Below are 18,727 nucleotides of genomic sequence, written 5' to 3' on the forward strand. Positions count from 1 at the left end.
TGGCTCATTCGGTTAAGCATCCTCTTCGGCTCAGGTCATAATCTCAGGGTTTGTGAGTTCAAGCCCTGTGTGGGGCTCTGTGCTGACAGCTCAGAGCCGAGAGCCTAGAGCCTAGAGACTAGAGACTAGAGCGAGAGCCTGGAGCCTGCTTCAGGTTCTGTCTCCCTCTCTCTATGCCCCTCCCCCCACCCACGCGCGCTCTCTCTCTCTCTCTCAAAAATAAATAAACATTGAAAAAAATTGTAAATAAATGAAAATACTGAGATTTCTTCAAAGACAGTTTGATAATTACGTAAGTTTAGTTTCTGGTGGTTTGGGTCACAAAATGAGCCTGCTTTCTCAATCTAAGCACTCACTGGGTCTATTTTCAGTTATCACTGCACTAAATTCAGTGCAGAGCTCACTGATCCTGTCCAAAGATGAAACTGTGAGAACTTTTCATAAGTATAGATCTGTCCGATGAGTTCCTGAAGTGTCATTAAAGCTTCAGTGACAAATCAGGCCAACCTAAAATGAGAGAAGGCAAGCTTCTCTTCAGTGTTTCTCCTTCAGATCTCTTCCCAGAGCAGAGGAGTCTTTCATTTAACATCCCATGATCTAAACCAGTCCTACTGGGAACTGCACAGGATTCTGCAATGCAATTATCCTCAATGGGTTGAGTCAACACCAGATAACATGATGAAGTCATCTGTATGGGGTTATAGGATCTGCTCTCCCAGGACCCCCAAACTCTACCAAGGACTTGTGCAATCTGAGGTAATGTTTATTTTACCAATGGCTGCAAGCAAACAAAGCCACTGCAAACAAAGCTCCCACTGTCTATTTCCCACATGGGTGAGAAAATCAAGCCCAGTGGGAAGAGAGGTTTGACTGATGGTATGTTTGGGCATCATGCAGGGCCTTGCAAACTTTATATATGTAGGGGTGCTTGGTCCACTTAATGCAGACATCTCTGCCATCAGCTTTAGACTTAAGTTCAGATTTTCTACCTTTCCAATGTCCAATAAGCTTTCTTAAACAATTTAATGCAACCATGGCAATTTCAAATCCTACTGAAAGACATGTAAGAGTACTGTCTGTAGTTTCTGCCTAAGGTGATGAAAAAATTTTGGAAGTAGATAATGGCGATGGTTATACACCACTGTGAATGTAATAAGGGCTACTGAATTATACACTTAAAATGGTTAAAATGGCAAATTTTATGTTCTACTTATTTTACCACAATTTTTAAAATTTTATTTTCTTATACATAAAAAGCTGAATGGCACATTTTAAATGAGTGAATTGTATGCTATGTGGTTTAAGTCTCAAGAAAGTAGCTAAAAAGAAGAAAAAAGAGCACTCTGCAGAAAGCTTTAACGCTCTGTCTGTAGCTTATACATAAGTCAGGTCATATCAGAAAACTTATACTGGAATTGTCTCACTTTTCAGAAAAGAAAACTCCTTTTTGAGTTTTTTCTTTGTAGGGTTCTGAGAAAGTAAAAAGGTTTTTAAGACCATGCTTGAAAGAGTACCATGCAGACAAATACAGCTTTAGCATTCCATTAGAGCAATCCCACATGGAATACTCCCAAACAAAATGGAGTTCTCTAATACTTTTTAGTTTTTCTTTTCTTTATGCTTTTCTTTTTTTTTCTTCAAAAAAGCAAGGAAGTGCATTGTGAGTATTTCCTACAAGAAATGCTGAGCTGGTTAATTTCTGATAATTATAAAATCACGGGTGGTCACTAGTTCAAAGAAAATCTTTCCCAAATAAAACCAATTATGAGCAGAGACTTTAACTGTGTTCCTTTATCCGCTGCCAAAATGCAGTATCAATAGAACAGAATGTGAAAGCTGCAGCTTTGATATGAAAGGTACTGAAAGTATTCATCTTTTGGTACTTGTTCTGCCACCATATGGAATGGAATAAAAGGAAAAAAGAATTATGCAGCATCAACTCGAATTATGCAATTGGAGAAAAGGAAAAGCAAATCATAACCAGATGCATCTATGCATACATTTTATTATAAAAATTTTCTTTGATATCACCAGGCACCCAATGCACTCTACTGGTAGTGTAAAGTAATTGAAAATAATATAAAAGAAGAACTGGGACTAACATACATTATCATTCAAATGGAAAAGCATTTACAGCAGAGAAATACTATCAAAGATGTCTTTAAAACATTAATATTAGGCTGAACCACACGAAATTGATATTTTCTTATGTTAAAATGGTCAAACATGGGCAAAATGGTTGAATAACAGCAGTTTCGTGTGATTCAACCTAATACATAATTTTCCTCATAATTTCAAATAGCCTGTTCTCTTCATCATCATCACTCAGTAGAATAAAAGACATTTATTTAATTTTATTGTTTTTTGTGATTTATATAATTTTAAGTTATTTAATATTTTTAGCCACCTCATGTGGAATGAATCCATAAACACATGAGTCAATTAATGTCCCTTTTCTCCTCTCAATGAAGACATTTTTTAAAGTTAGATATACCAAGATTTCTCACTCGTCAGTGTGTTGGGCCTATTCTCAGCCAGTCAGGAGGCACTTCAAGGGAAACCCTTCCTTATTTGAGATGATGATAGGAGGGGGATTTTCCTCCCCAGCCAACTCTGCTTCTATATCCCTATATCCCAAGCTAAATGTCAGGCATCCTTCCTTGGAGATCGGAGAGGGAGGTCTAGGGCTGATGGACTAGAACTGAGTGAAGCTTGATACTAATGAAACTAGAAGCCAGAGGCAAATCCTACCTATGGATGATCATCCTATCTACAATCAGAAACACTGTATTTCCTGCAGGATCTAAAGAGAAAGTGCTGGAAAGAGAAGGCAAATCAAAAAAAAATTAGAAGCTAGTTCACCTTGGGACCAGTGTAGAAGGAAGAGCAGGAGAGAGGGAGGCAAGAAGAGACACAGAATGGGACTGAGTTGAAAGAGAAAAAGAATTAGGCCACTGAGGGATGCCCATATCATCCCTAACTGAAATATACAGCACTCCAAGTGGGATGAAGAAATGGACAGGCACTCTACGCCAGAGCGCAGCAGCCAGAGCAGAATCAATATCCAAACAAATTGTGGGGCACCTGGGTGGCTCAGTTGGTTAAGGGTCCAACTTCTGCTCAGGTCGTGATCTCACAGTTTGTGAATTCTGGCCCCACATCGGGCTCAGTGCTGACAGCTCAGAGCCTGGAGCCTGCTTCAGAGTCTGTGTCTCCCCCTCTCTCTGCCCCTCCCATGCTCATACTCTGTCTCACTCTGTTTCTCGGTAATAAATAAACATTAAAAAATTTCTTTAAATATATATATATATATATATATCCAAACAAATTGCAGTTGTCTCCCATGGGAGGGGCAGAATCTGAGTGGCATTACTGAAAAAATTTCATGTTGTCAGTGATAATCTACTCCACCCAACAGTTGGAAAGGTTCTGTTTGCAGTTCACACAAAGGAACATAATACAATTCTGCATGATTTCATAGGACAATAACCATTGAACAATGTCTCCTAAATCAGAGTCAAAGGTCAGAGACACTCTGGTAGTGAGTAAGAAAGCAGTTCTTTTTCCGTGTTCCACATAAGATTAACCTGAGGAGGAAATACTGGAAAGGGGCTCAATATCTAAGAAGCCAGTTTACTGAATTAACACAATTCTGTTCTATCTTATCACTGACTCATTAAACCTGCGTTGTTCACAATTCTTTTCTGTGCCCAGGATGAGATTTTGGGTGGGCCCCATGTTTCACATTCATTTTCAGTTACAGTATTAAAAAATAGTCTCATTGTCAGATAGTACAAAGCAAAGCTTACCCTCCCATTTAAGTTTTGTGAGTCAGTTCTTCTTTGGCTTGAGCCCGATCCAGTTTATAATGCCTACAGTGAAGAAGGAGGACACGGTCACTCATTTTCTCTACTCCTTCCAACTCCTCTACTTTTCACTATGCTCTTTAATGGTTCCTTCAGGGTTGAGAAGCAGACAAGGAGATAGAGGTTAAAAAAAGGCTCTTTTCTGAATGAATTCTTTAGAGACTCTCATCTATGGGGATACCTGACACGGGCTATGTTTCCCTGGGCATACCACTGGTAGTTAAACCTTCCAGTCTCTATTTTCTGGTAGTCAGCCAGGGCTGCTTCCTCCCTCCAGATAGGTCTCTTGGTTGTGGTCTCTTTAGACAATTAAGACCCGTCTGATACATTTTCAACTGACCCTCAGAATACCACATCTTTCCACAGTCATTACTCTAACTGTAGGGCAGGGTCAAACTCACCTTTTGACTTTTTCAGGATGAGTCGGGTACCAGCTCCTCTATTCCTCAAACTCCAAGTCAAGCTCTCCAAGTGATTCTCTGTTTCTCCACCACTTTTGCCTAGAGGTGGGAGAGGTAGAAGGCAAAGCACAAGGACAGCTCTCTCCAAAAAAATTCTCACTACAGGCCTCAAGACCAATCTCCTAGCCTTATATACCCTAAAGGTAGGTAATGAATCAAGAATCTTTAAGTTGCTGGGGTGCCTGGGTGGTTCAGTGTGAAGCATCCTACTTCAGCTCAGGTCATGATCTCAAGATCCGTGCATGAGTTCCAGCCCTGCATCAGGCTCTTGTGCTGACAGCTTGAGGCCTGGAGCCTGCTTTGGATTCTGTGACTACCTCTCTCTCTGTCTCTCCCCTGCTTGTTCTCTGTCTCTTTCTCTCTCTCAAAAAATAAATAAGAGGGGCGCCTGGGTGGCGCAGTCGGTTAAGCGTCCGACTTTAGGCAGGTCACGATCTCGCGGTCCGTGAGTTCGAGCCCCGCGTCAGGCTCTGGGCCGATGGCTCGGAGCCTGGAGCCTGTTTCCGATTCTGTGTCTCCCTCTCTCTCTGCCCCTCCCCCGTTCATGCTCTGTCTCTCTCTGTCCCAAAAATAAATAAAAAACGTTGAAAAAAAAATTAAAAAAAAAAATAAGAAACATTTAAAAAAATTTTTAAAAAGAGTCTTTAAATTGGTTATCAGTCTCTTTACAATGTAGTAAATGGTTAATCTTGCAGATTTTGGAACCACTGAGTTCAGAACTCTGCTCTACTATTGCTAAGTGACCTTAGACAAGACACTTAATGTCTCAGTGTCCTTATGTACAAAATATTGAAATCTGTAAAAAGTAACAACAATAGCCACAGCCTAGGTTATTGTTTCTTAAGAAATTTTTAATGTTTATTTATGAGAGACACAGAGTGTGAGTGGGAGAGGGGCAGAGAGAGAGAGAGAGAGAGAGAGAGAGACAGAATCGGAAACAGGCTCCAGGCTCTGAGCTGTCAACACAGAGACCAACTGGGGGCTCAAACTCAGGAATGGTGAGATCTTGACCTATGGCCAAAGTCAGATGCTTAACTGACTGAGCCACCCAGGTGGCCTTACAGCCTCACTGTTTTAAAATTAAATACATTAAAAGAGCAGCTCTCGGTTTGGGCTCAGGTCATGATCTCATGGTTTCGTGAGTTTGAGAACCACATCAGGTTTGCACCATGACGGTGTGGGATTTCTCTCTGCCCTTCCCATGTGTGTGTTCTCTCTCAAAATAAATAAACTTTAAAAAATTTTAATTAAATACTTTAAGTACTTAGTTGCCTGGTCATCAATAATGAAGCAAACAGACAAGTGTGCCTTTTGATCCGATGCACTGAGAAGTACCCAACATCACCAATGTAGGATTCTTGCCCCAAAACATTTACCCTGAATGTAATCATGAGGAAATAATCAAACAAATCCAAATTAAGGTGCACTATGCAAAGTGACTGAAGTCTAGATTTTTCAAAAATATCAGTCACATAAGGCCAAAAACTGAGATGGAAGAGGGGAGCATGGGAACTTTCTGGGGAAAAAACAAAAAAACCCAAAAACCACCAAAAACTAAAGAGGCATGACAACTAATTCAACCCAGAAACTTTAATTAAATTCTGGGTCTCATTTTAAAATAAATAAATAGGGGCTCCTGGGTGGCTCATTCAATGCAGAGCCTGCTTGGGACTCTCTGTCTGCTTCTCCCCTGCTTGTATTCTCTCTCTCTCTCAAAATAAACATTTAAAAAAAAAACATGAAAAATAAAATAAAATAAGTAAATAAGTACAAAAAGGAAACCAGATAAAGAACACAATCAGGGCAATCTTGGCTATTTAAATATAAACTGAATATGTGAGAATAAGATTTTATCAGCATTACACTTGGGTGATGGTTATATTGTGTTTTTGTACAAGTATGTCTTTGTTCTTTGGAGACATATGCTGAGGTATTTGGGGTGAAGATATCTGTAACTTATTCTCAAAATATTCCTCAAAATAGTATATTACAAATTAAAATAATAGTGTCATACACATAATAAATCTCTTAGAATAATACCTGGCGCATAATAAATGATTTTGTAAGTGTAAATTAGGTATTAGCAAAGAAAACTAGACAATAGGAAAAATCTTGTTTAAAATTATTATACATTTGTCATTGAATTAATGTACTGAATCATGAATTTCCCCTAAGATCCTCTTCACCTACCGCTCACCTTTCTCAACCCCCCAAATACCTGTCTTTCTTTGACTTCCCCACTCCTCCGTTCAAACCATGTCTCCCACTAATAAGCTAGTTTCCAACCTTCTACCTTACATTGTGGTAATATGATTAGAAGGATATTTTTTTTCGAGTTCTGCTTTAATCTGTAACACTTAGGTTCACAATGGACTTATATTAGAAAATCTTTGGACCTTAGAATTCACACTGTAACTTGGCTTAAATAACTTGGAGGCTTTATCATATAGCACTGCTTAGGGGTTCTCAGATTTTTTTCTTCATATTTAAAAATTTTTATTCTATATAATATTGCTGAACTGATTTTTTTGGTCTTTTTTATTTTTTATTTTTTTAAATTTACATCCACATTAGTTAGCATATAGTGCAACAATGATTTCAGGAGTAGATTCCTTAATGCCCCTTACCCATTTAGCCCATCCCCCCTCCCACAACCCCTCCAGTAACCCTCAGTTTGTTCTCCATATTTATGAGTCTCTTCTGTTTTGTCCCCCTCCCTATTTTTATATTATTTTTGTTTCCCTTCCCTTATGTTCATCTGTTTTGTCTCTTAAAGTCTTCATATGAGTGAAGTCATATGATTTTTGTCTTTCTCTAATTTCACTTACCATAATACCCTCCAGTTCCATCCACATAGTTGCAAATGGCAAGATTTCATTCTTTTTGACTGCTGAGTAATACTCCGTTTTGTGTGTGTGTGTGTGTGTGTGTGTGTGTGTGTGTATATGTTTTATATATATATATATAAATGTTTTATATATATATAAATGTTATATATATATAAATGTTTTATATATATATATATATAAATGTTATATATATATATATATATATATATATATATATATATATAACATTTTCTTTATCCATTCATCCATCGATGGACATTTGGGCTCTTTCCATACTTTGGCTATTGTTGATAGTGCTGCTATAAACATGGGGGTGCATGTGTCCCTTCGAAACACATTTATCCATGTATCCCGTGGATAAATGCCTAGTAGTGCAATTGCTGGGTCGTATGGTAGTTCTATTTTTAGTTTTTTCAGGAACCTCCATACTGTTTTCTAGAGTGGCTGCACAAGCTTGCATTCCCAAGGGGTTCTCAGATTTTTTAAAGTCAGGACTCCTTTAGTCTCTTAAAAACTGAGGACTCAAGCTTTGGATTATAGTTGTAATAGCTATCAATATTTACAGTATTAAATCTAAGAATGATTCAAAATATCGCGGGGCTCGAACTCACTGACTGTGAGATCATGACCTGAGCTGACGTCAGACGCTCAACCGACTGAGCCACCCAGGCGCCCCAATAATATATTTTTATGAAAACTGTATTTCCCAAAACAAAAATATTTAGTGACATCAGTGCCATCATTTACCATTTTCCAAATTTCTTTGATTACTTATTACAGCTGTATTTGTTTTGTAACTGTGGTAACATACATATAACATAAAACTTACCATCTGTACCATTTGAAAGTATACAATTCAGTGGCGTTTAATATGTTCACAGTGTTATGCAACTCTCATGACTACCAGAACATTTTCAGCACTCCAATAGGAAAACCTGTAGCCATTAAGTAATCACTTCCTATTCCTCCCTTCCCCAAGCCCCTGGCAACAACTAATCTGCTTTCTGTCTCTGTGGATTTGCCTATTCTGGATATCACATATAAATGGAATCATACAGTATGTGGCCTTTTATGTCTGGCTTCTTTCACTTAGCGTAATGTTTTCAAGGTCCATCCATGTTGGAGCACATAGCAGTACTTCATTTCTTTTTGTGGCTGAGTAATATTTGATTTTACGTATACACGACATCCTGTTTGGAGTGTCTGTGTACACCACATTTTGTTTGGTGTGAAGTGGCATCTCACTGAAGTTTTGTATTTCTCTAGTGACTAATCCTGTTGAGCATCTTATGCTTGTTGGCCATTCGTATACTTTCTTTGGAGGAATATCTATCTGTTCAAGTCCTTGGCCTATTTTTTCATTCAGTGTTTGTCCTTTTGTTGTTGAGTTATGAGTTCTTCATATATCCTGTATACTAGACCAGATGTGTGATCTACAAATATTTTCTCCTATTCTGCAGGGTGTCTTTTCACTCTCGTGATAGTGTCCTTGATGCCCAAAAGTTTTAGTTTTAAATAAGTCCAATGTATCCTTTTCTTTTGTTGATTGTGTTTTTGTGTCATATCTTTAGAAATCATGTCAAATTGCAGATCATGAAGGTTTATTCCTATGTCTTTTTAAAAAGGTTTTTATAGTTTTAGCTCTTGTATGTAGGTCTTTGATCCATGTTCAGTTATTTTTTGTACGTGGTGTCAGGTCCAACTTCATTCTTTTGTGTATGGATATCGAGTTGTCCCATCACCATTTGTTGAAGACATTCTTTCTCTATAGAGTGGTCTTGGCACTTTTGTCAAAAATCAACGTATCTATAAATTTATTTCTGAGCTCTCATTTTTCTTCCATTTTGACATAGGTCTTTCCTCATGCCAGTACCAAACTGTTTTGATTAGTGTAGTTTTGTAGTAAACGTTGAAAGTGTGAACTCTTCAACTTTGCCTCTCCTTTTCAAGATTTTTAAAAAGGTTTTATTTACTTATTTATTGAGAGAGAGAGAGCGAGAAAGAGAGAGAGAGAGAGAGGGAATGAGTGCGGGAGGGGCAGAGAGAGAGGGAGAGAGAGAGAGAATCTCAAGCCAGCTCCATGCTCATGGAGCCCAACATGGGGCTTTTTCAAGATTGTTTTGAGTAGTTGGAATCCTTTGCCTTTTGTTATGTATTTTGGATCAGCTTTTCCATTTCTGTTCCAAGTCTGTTAGGATCTTCATAGAGATTGCATTGAAACTATAGATTGCTTTGGGCAATATTGCCATCTTAAGAATATTAAGTCTTCTAATCCATGAACACAGGATGTCTTTCCATTTATTAATATTATTTCTTTCAGTATTGTTTTATAGTTTTCTGTGAGCAAGGCTTACATATTCTTGGTTGAATATATTCTTAATTATTTATTCTTTTTTGGTGCTATTGTAAATGGAATTATTTTCTAAATTTTCTTTTCAGGTTGTTCATTGCTAGTGTATAGAAATACCAGAGATTTTTATGTGTTGATCTTGTATCCTGCAACTTTGCTAAAGGCATTTATTAACTGTAATGACAGGTGGATTCTTATATTTGCTTTACATTCAATCTGTTTCTATATATTGTTTTGGTTGAAGTATATAAAGAATATCCAGACCCTTATAAATATTACATTAAGACAGGGAGAAGGATTTTCATTGGGTTTTCAGATAATTGTGGATATTCACTCTTGATACTATACCAAGACTCAGTAAATGATAGTTTCTTAAAAGTTAATTGCAATGTGGCATCTGAAGCATATCGAACATTTTTCGCTTAGTCACGTTAATATCCTTTGGACTCACACTTCGAATGGATCTTTTATCTGTGCATGACTTTATAACATTGTACATTTGGAAAATATGGTTCTCTGAATTATGCAGATTTTCCAAGCGTTGACACATTTCATTTGATGGTATTTGAAAAACCACCTTATTATCACCATAAATTTTATCACACATTCTTTCAGCTTTGGGAAGCCTATAGAGACAATAAAGTTTTCTAAAATCTAATTGGTGCTTGAGATAAAACTTGAGTTTTATCAATGATAGCAAATTCTGTCTTGTTTTCCTTGAAGTAACTGACTTACTCTGTTCATTTTCTTTTTTTTTTTTTAATTTTTTTTTTTAACGTTTATTTATTTTTGAGATAGAGACAGAGCATGAATGGGGGAGGGTCAGAGAGAGGGAGGCATAGGATCCGAAACAGGCTCCAGGCTCCGAGCTGTCAGCACAGAGCCTGACGCGGGGCTCGAACTCACAGACCGCGAGATCATGACCTGAGCCAAAGTCGGCCGCCCAACCGACTGAGCCACCCAGGCGCCCCACTCTGTTCATTTTCAAGAAAATGGCTACCATATATCTAATTCTTATTGACCACAGTTTTTCTGCTAATCATTCTTTCTATTAAAAGTTGTGCCCTATTTGGGGCGCCTGGGTGGCGCAGTCGGTTAAGCGTCCGACTTCAGCCAGGTCACGATCTCGCGGTCCGTGAGTTCGAGCCCCGCGTCAGGCTCTGGGCCGATGGCTCGGAGCCTGGAGCCTGTTTCCGATTCTGTGTCTCCCTCTCTCTCTGCCCCTCCCCCGTTCATGCTCTGTCTCTCTCTGTCCCAAAAATAAATAAAAAACGTTGAAAAAAAATAATAAAATAAAATTAAAAAAAAAAAAAAAAAAAAAAAAAGAAAAGTTGTGCCCTATGATAAAAATGGGTTGTTCAGCTCCAGAATTAAACAAGAGCATAAGAGCTTTTCCTCCAGACGACCATTGGATTTTAATATGAAGTAAAAGAGATTTATGCATATTTTGCATTTCATCAGAAAGAATAATTTTAAAAAATGTAGTCAAGGGTTGAGATTTAATAATCAAGGAATGTTCTCAAGAAAACTTTTTTTTTTAAATGCGTTTGCAGCATTGGGCAATACATGACTACTAATATAGTTTGGTGCTACTGCCTTCATTTATGCTAAAGTTTCACTATGAGTGCAAATAATGACACAGTGAGCAAGGCAAACAACTTTTTAGAATTATTACAAAAATACTTTTGACCTTGAGGACTTGAAGGAGTCTCAGGAACTAACAAGACCACACTTTGACAAAAAGTGTGGCAGACCACATTTTGACAATAGTTGGTATGGCTATTGAAATGTCAGTTTTACAGACTGCCTCGACTTCAGAAATATTGAAAGTAGATGTTACCATTCTTATCATAATTTCCTTGATGAAGTTTTCCAATCCCTTAGCAATGCATTTGGGTGCTCTCATTACACACAACCAACCAGGATCAGCAGGCCCTACATCCAGTTCTGATGAAACCAGAATTTTAATGGATAAAGGGCAGACATTAAGAGAAAGGTGAATATAGTTCATGGAAGGTAGGATAAGGCAGGAAGAAAAAATAATTTACTATAAAGCTTTTTGTTTATTCACATCACATTCACTTCCAAACTCTATTCCATCCAGTTGCTAAGACCAAATAAAGTAGAAGGGCTGGCATATCTATTTTAGGAGACTAGTTTAGGTAATGGTTTTATGGATTTTGCCTTATGAGTAACCACAATATTTTTACACAAAGAATCATTCTTTCTCAAGCTAATGCCTTCTTTTGCATCCCCATTAACTATAAAGCCTATAAAAATTGTTTTTCACAATGCCGAAAAAAAAAAAAAAAAACACCCAGGAATTTTCTTTTGAGGCCTGGTGTACTAAAATATTTATTTTTCAGGGTGACTGGGTTGCTCAGTCTGTTAAGTGTCTGACTTCAGCTCACGTCATGAATGATCTCGCGGTTCACAAGTTCCAGCCTGTGTTGGGCTCTGTGTTCACAGCACAGACAGCTGAGCTGTCAGTACAGAGCCTGGAGCTTTCTTTGGATTCCGTGTCTCCCTCTCTCCCTCTGCCCCTCCCTCACTCGTACTGCCTCTGTCTCTCTCTCAAAAATAAATTTAAAAAACAGTAAAAAATATTTTAAATATTTATTTTTCAATGAAATGAGTGAAATCCATACAAGTCAAGTATTCATTTACATTATATTATGCTATAGATAACCAAATCTCTAGTACGACCTTAAGAAAAAGGTAATGAAAGGAAAGTTAATCGAGTTTCTATTAATACACATTGATTCTCCTTCAAAATAACAGATTAGATTTATAATTGAAAAGTACTGCAAAGGAAAATAGGTCCTTTTCAAAACAACAAATAAAAAATGTTTCAGTGCATTTCTTCTTAGCAGACTGCTCACTGATTAGCATATATTATTGCCAAACACACTATTCTGCATAGAAAGGAAGAAAGGTTTCACTACTCTTGCTATATACCCCACCAAGTAAATCCAAGTGTGAAATACTCTTTGAAGTCAGCAGGCATCCTTTGCTTCAAATAATTCTGAAGGGATTTAGAAGCCAGATAGGATTAAAGCTTGGGAAAAAAAGGGCGGGGGTGGGTTGGAAGTGGGGTGGGGAACAGCTCAACCTTAACTGTAAATAAATGAAAACATGGTGAAGAGGGAAAAGGAAAACTTTATTTAGATCCAACAATTGTTAAGGTGATAAATCTGGCTTATTCAGAATTAATGGTGGGAAAAGAGACCCTAAGGACAGACTCACTAATCAAAGTATGCAAGAAGAAACCAATGAAAAATATCTTTAAAATCAAAATTGCACAACCTCCTAAATTTAGATCCTTTGCAAAAATATTTTTAAACCAAATGTATTTAATCCGAATCAGTTGGATGAAGTTGACATTCTTTCTGATTCAAGGCAACCTCCCTCTTGCCTGAGTTACTGCAGTAGCCTAACTGATCTCCCTGCTTCCACCCTAGGCCTCCTAAGTGATCCTTTTTGAAGGTAAATAATGTTCTCCTCTGCTCAAAACCCTCCCATGCATGGTTTCCCATTCTTCCTCAGAGTGAAAGTCTGAGTCCTGTAATGGCACACACATTCTCAGCCAATTTTGCTCCTTCTTAACTTCGTCTCTGGCTGCTCTCCCACCTTGTGCAATCCACTTGAGCCCTGATGGTCTTCTTGCTATTTTGCCAATACACAAGGCACACTTCCTCTCAGGAAAGTGGTACTTACTTGGTTGTTCCCTCTGACTAGCAGGTTCTTCTAGGTACCAACATGGCTCACATACTTTCTTCAGCCCTTTTTAATCAGGCCTTTTCTCACCCACCCTATCACAAACACAAGTTCCCCTCACCTAGAACACTCCAACCTCCTTCCCTACTAAATTTTTCCCCATTCATTTATCACCATCCAACGTACCAGTGTTTCATTTATTCATCTTATTCTTCTCTGTCTTCTACCACAAAAATATAAGCTCCATGAGAGCAATGATTTGGACTTGTTTGGGCACATATTCCCAGGGCTTAAAACAGTACCTTAAACACAGTAGGTACGTAATTATTATTTGTCAAGTAAATAGATGTAATATTTATCTATAGTATAATATATATCTATATCTGACAGTAATATCTATACTGTCAGATAAGCACTACTTCAGTTTACTGCTCTATGATTCTTTTTAATTTTAATTTTATTATTATTTTTTTAATTTTGGAGAGAGAGAGCACAAAAGCTGAGGAGAGGGACAAAGAGAGATAGATAGAGAGAGAGAGAGAGAGAGAGAGAGAGAGAGAATCTCAAGCAGGCTCCACACCCAGTATAGGAGCCCAATGTGGGGCTTGATGATCCCATGACCCTGGGATCATGAACGAGCCAAAATCAAGAGCGGGATGCTTAACAAACTGAGTCACCCAGATGCCCCTGTTCTATGATTCTTTATATGGGAATGAAAGTTTTGCTTTTGAACCTCTAGTTTGGTTTTTCAGGTATTGTTGGTCAAGCTGACAATTGTCAAGAAGTGGTCTCTACCCACTGGGAGAGAAGCAGACTAGAATGGAAAGACATTGTTGCCTCTTCAATTCTCCTCTTGTGTTTTCCTACCCCCTAATCTTCCTGACTCCATGAGCACACTATTGAACATCTAAGAAATCTAACTGGATGTCCACCATCTGGACTCTATTTTGCCTTACTCTCCACTTTGGATAATCACCTTTTGCTCTCACCCAATTCCATAGACTGGTTCATCCTTTTAATGTTTTCTTTTGGTGAAGTGGGCTTAATTGAATTCTGTCTGACCATTTAGGTCTTTGGAGGAGTAGGCACAATAGCAAGCTTCTAGGTTACAGCTTCTAGGGCATTCACCTGCACCAATTTACTTATGTAACCATAGAGATTGTAAAGATTATGGGAAACAAAGCATTTAAGTTACAGTCTATTGGATTATAAACACACAACCCTTCATTTTTATGTGTACCAACTACTTAGCTAATGAACTTAAGAATAGTATTTGTGAGACTAGTTTTCATATAGTAATGCCTGTATGGACAGAGGGATTGGAAAGCTTGTTTTCTTTCTTTCTTTTTTTAATGTTTATTTTTGAGAGAGAGACAGAGAGACAGAGAGTGAGTGGGGGAGGGGCAGAGAGAGAGGGAGGCACAGAATCCAAAGCATGCTCCAGGCTCTGAGCTCTCAGCACAGAACCAAACATGGACCTCAAACTCACGAACAGTGAGATCATGACCTGAGCTGAAGTCAGGTGCCTAAGTGACTGAGCTACCCAGGCGCCCCAGAATGCTTGTTTTCAAGTCATATTTAATATTCCTGAATTACTTACTAACATTTATAAGCAACTCTGGATTCATGAAGTACCCTTGACTCTTCTTTCAACTGCAGTATGGCAGAGCTGTGATTATAATAACCACTATGTTTAAAAAATTTTTTTTAATGTTTCTTTATTTTTGAGAGAGAGAGAGAGAGCAAGAGAGAGCCAGTAGGGAAGGGGCAGAGGGAGAAGGAGACACAGAATTAGAATCAGGTTCCAGGCTCTGAGCTGTCAGCACAGAGCCCTATGGGGGTGGGGGAGGCTCAAACCCACAAACTGTGAGATCAAGACCTGAGCTGAAGTCAGATGCTTAACCGATTGAGCCACCGTGGCGCCCCAATAATCACTATATTTTAAAATCATAGGGTGCATGCCAACTAGAAAGGTCATCTGGTTCATCTCTAGCAAAACATATCTAAATCATGCGCTTTGTTTTTTCTCCAAGACTTCTAGAGAAGAGACACAATATTTACTCTCTATATGGATTCTATATATACAGATTCAAATATATGTATACACACACACACACAAACCACCACCACCACATATATACATAATGATGAGAGACGACAGGATTTTTTTTTAAGTTTCATCCCAGAATATAGTTTTAAATTCATCTGAGTTGAAGTATTTCCTTAGTGTACAGAGGTCTTTTTCAGATTTGCTTCTAGAAAGTAGAATTAAAAAGAAAGGTTGATAAAAGGACATAGGAAGGAGCAGACAGTAAAAGCAGGGATGAAAGAAATCTGCCAGAGAGAAAAAAAAAAAAAAAGTAAAAATAATTCAGTGTTCTGTTAACTTTCATTTATTTTTTATTTACTTTTTTAAAAGTCTCCTTTAAAAAAAAAAGTTTGTTTTGTGACAGAGCAAGAGCACGAGTCGGGGAGGGGCAGAGAGAGAGAGAGAGAGAGAGGGAGAGAGAGAATCCCAAGCAGGCTGCACACTATGAACGCAGAGCCCAATACGGGGCTCGAACCTATGAAGTGTGAGAACATGACCTGAGCTGAAACTAAGAACTGGACACTAACCAACTGAGCCACTCAGGTGCCCTGCCTTTCATTAAAATTTTTTTTTTTTTAACATTTATTTATTTTTGAGAGACAGAGAGTGAGCAGGGGATGGACAGAAAGAGAGAGGGAGACACAGAATCTGAAGCAGGTTTCTGGCTCTGAGCTGTCAGCACAGAGCCTGACACGGAGTTCGAACCTACGAACAGAGAGATCATGACCTGAGCCAAAGTCGGATGCTTAACCGACTGAGCCACCCAGGTGCCCCTCATTTTTTGATTACTAAGTGACTTGATCTGGTTCTTTTTTCCAGGCACTTATTATTTGAAAATAAAAGTACAAACAGACTCTGGAGTGATTAAGAGTTGGATAGTTGATTATTGGTTAAATGTAGATAAAACAAGTCCAGTTATTCAATAATAAAATGTGTTCAGTCTTAATATTGTTTAATAAAATAAAATCACGTGGTAATAAAAATTTAATCTATATAGAGAGGGCTAAGAAGAAAAGGAAGAGTCTTCTTATTCTCCTGCCACATCTAGTCCTTTTTAACCACTGTTCAAAATTCCTTCAATAACATTCCAGAAAGAAAGATTAAATGTATCTCCCTGCATAGATACATGAGTGTGTGTGTGTGTGGGGGGGGGGGGGGGGGAGTATACATATAAATTCTATTCCAAAGGAATAACATCATACCTCTTATATGTAACTTACCTTTTTCTCTTTAAAATACATTTTGGAGATTTTTCCACGTGTCTAGACATGGAAGCTTTGTGAGTAAGGAAACAGTCTTCTTAAACACTGTATCCCCAATGGCTTGAATAAAGGTCTCGCATATACTTTTCCTCTAATGAAAATCTATTAGGTAAATGAAGAAATAAATCAGAAAATATAGATTAATTGCATTTGTTGGAATTAAACATTAAAAGCATAACATTACAATATTCTGATATATAAATGTATCAGAAGTATCCAGTCTGCTACTGATGAACATTTAGAATATTTTCAGATTTTTGGCTATGACTGTAGTAAACATTCCTGAACATATCTATTACATTTTATATGTATGTACGTGTAAGTGAATCCAAGGTAATTACCTAGCCATTTAATAGTTCAGTCAATTGCATTTTTAACTTTGATAGATATTACCAAGTACCACTCTCAGCCAGCTGCATCAACTTATACTCTCATTACAATACTGTTTTTATTCTGGAGCAAATCACAAAACTTGAATGCTAGTGACAGAAACACACATTCCTAAAAACTAAATATTCTTTCATCTGCAGCCGTCTAATGAAAACTGTGTCAGATGAGATCTCAAAAACTGAAAATCCCTTTGGCTTTGCTCAGCTGTGGGGACATCCTTTTTCTCAAAGACAAAGTACTTGTTCCTACTGGCCAGCTTTTTGGAACGTGGCCAAAATTCATGGCTAACTGCTTCCTTTGTATATTTTAATAATAAAATATAGTTCTATTATTGTCTTTATATAAAGTTCAATAACTGCACTTTTGTTAAACATAAATATTGATTCAAGAACACGCAGATATCATTGAAAAAATATTTATAGAAAGAAAACAGGTAGCAGTGTTGTAGAAGTGCTTGAAATTCTATCACTTAGGCTCTCACATGGATTCCACTGCCTATTGACATTAAAATAAGAAAAGTAACCTACACGCAGAAAGAAGGTTGTATTCACATTAACATTCATGAAGGCTGAGCAGCTGAAGCCCTACATATCAAGTAGGGAATATATCTTTTGTCTACTGATGAGAAAATGTCTCAGTGATAAATGGTTACAGACGGGTGTCACAAGGGCAACAGCACACAGAACAGCTCTGACAAACTTAAAAAAAAAAAAAAAAAAAGTCTTCTCCTGCAGTTCTTTTTGTAGCATTGTGGACCGCAGTGTCTACCTCCTCAAATAAAAGAAAAATATTGCAGTGCAGAATTCCTAACCTTTACTGAACACACTTCCCAGAAAACAAAAACACTCTTTGAAAGTAATTTAAAACACAGCTTCAAGGTCTTCATGATGCATAAATATTCAGACATTCTGAAAAGAAGTGCTCTGCGCCCTGCATCCCAGCTGTTTGGGTCGAACACGTACATTGTCATAAGACAGCATGGTCATCAAAGGGCAAAGTCTGTAACGTTAACTTTGGGAAACAGGAGGCATATCACTAAAATGCTTTACAGTCATTTACATAAATTCAAACACATTATCATACTCATTTAGCAAATTTGAGAAAAATAATATATTAAGTAAGGAGTTTGTGATTTAACAAACTGTATCTCATAGACCCCAACAGTGACTACCAGTGACTTTTAGTTAATTTTCAAAACAAAGTTACAATTTGTACACAGCCTTGACTCCTTGAGAATAACAAGCTGAGAACCAAAGCCTGAGGGCAAACATTTTCCGGGGCCTGACTCTAGGTGGCCCACTTTCCTCACCTATCAATACAAAGACTGAGGCAACCCTACCCCGCCAACCAAGGACTTCTCTCCAGTATTTTGTCTCTTCTGCAAAAGTCTAGAAGCTTCCGCATGAAAAGTAATAAGCACAGTACAATTTTCCAAAACATGGATGTCAATACTAAGGTTTTGGGCGACCTTCTCCACCCTAGACAAACCTCCAGATGCAGAGCATGAAGAAACGCTTAACAGTGCCCGTCATATCCTTAAGCATCTCTCTCCTCCCGACTCCCACCCCTGGGTATTTTCTAGACAGTCTTTGCCAGCACTGTGTGCACGAAGGACAAAGGCGCAGCGGGCAGGTAGCTCCCGATCACCGGGTTAACCAGCGGGGTTGGCCCTCGGAGCTACAATCACGGAGGGTGAGGGGCGGGGTAGGGGCCGAAGGAGAGGAGATATGGGCGGAGCTGGAA

The 18,727-nt window shown here is 38.1% G+C and overlaps 1 long non-coding RNA gene across 2 annotated transcripts; it reads right to left on the reverse strand.

Annotated features, from left to right (window-relative positions):
• Positions 1–242: 242 nt before the first annotated feature.
• Positions 243–18,688, reverse strand: LOC131510259 (uncharacterized). 2 transcript variants are annotated; one of them, XR_009260968.1, is made up of 5 exons: positions 18,473–18,688; positions 16,553–16,696; positions 4,268–4,366; positions 3,810–3,872; positions 243–507 (listed from the first exon to the last, which is right to left on the reverse strand). It is a non-coding gene; the product is annotated as an uncharacterized LOC131510259 (long non-coding RNA). The 2 variants fall into 2 exon arrangements; XR_009260967.1 differs by lacking the exon at positions 243–507 and having other exon boundaries at positions 1,694–3,872.
• Positions 18,689–18,727: the final 39 nt, after the last annotated feature.

This window comes from Neofelis nebulosa, chromosome 1 (genome assembly GCF_028018385.1).
Source record: "Neofelis nebulosa isolate mNeoNeb1 chromosome 1, mNeoNeb1.pri, whole genome shotgun sequence".
Classification (NCBI taxonomy): Eukaryota; Metazoa; Chordata; class Mammalia; order Carnivora; family Felidae; genus Neofelis; species Neofelis nebulosa.